Below are 537 nucleotides of genomic sequence, written 5' to 3' on the forward strand. Positions count from 1 at the left end.
TGAGAAGAAGGCGGAAGGAAGGAAGTCCCTGAGAGTATCAGTCTAATATCACAGGGATAGAACCAGCATGACAGAGTAAAGGTGTCAATCCCTAGGTCCCCATCTAGCCACTGGCTATCTAGTAAAACCCCCTCTGTAGGTTGAGGCAGGAAACAGCATAAAGTCCTTTACATCCAACAGTGCCCAGCTGGTCTCGATCTCGCAGGAGAAGATACTGGAGCTATGGCTACCCTCCCCTTCGTTAATTTTGTGAGAGGAGTGTGGAATTCCGGCTTCTCCAGCTGGGATCGATGCTGGGCCGAGTGAGGAGCTCTGCCCCTAACTGGAGGGAGATAAACAACACCCCTGCTGTGTTGACCCAGATTAAGTCTTGGCCCGGGAGAGACGCTCTCAGCCGGCCTCCACCGGAACTCCTTCCAGAATCGCCTTACTCTCGTCCAGCACTGATCCAATCCCAGTCTAAGAGGCGGCATCCCCAACAGGTTCCGGCGCTGAGCCGCCTCGTCACCTGAACCCCTCCCCTTCCCATGAGCTTGC

Source organism: Sphaerodactylus townsendi, linkage group LG10 (genome assembly GCF_021028975.2).
Source record: "Sphaerodactylus townsendi isolate TG3544 linkage group LG10, MPM_Stown_v2.3, whole genome shotgun sequence".
Taxonomy (NCBI): Eukaryota; Metazoa; Chordata; class Lepidosauria; order Squamata; family Sphaerodactylidae; genus Sphaerodactylus; species Sphaerodactylus townsendi.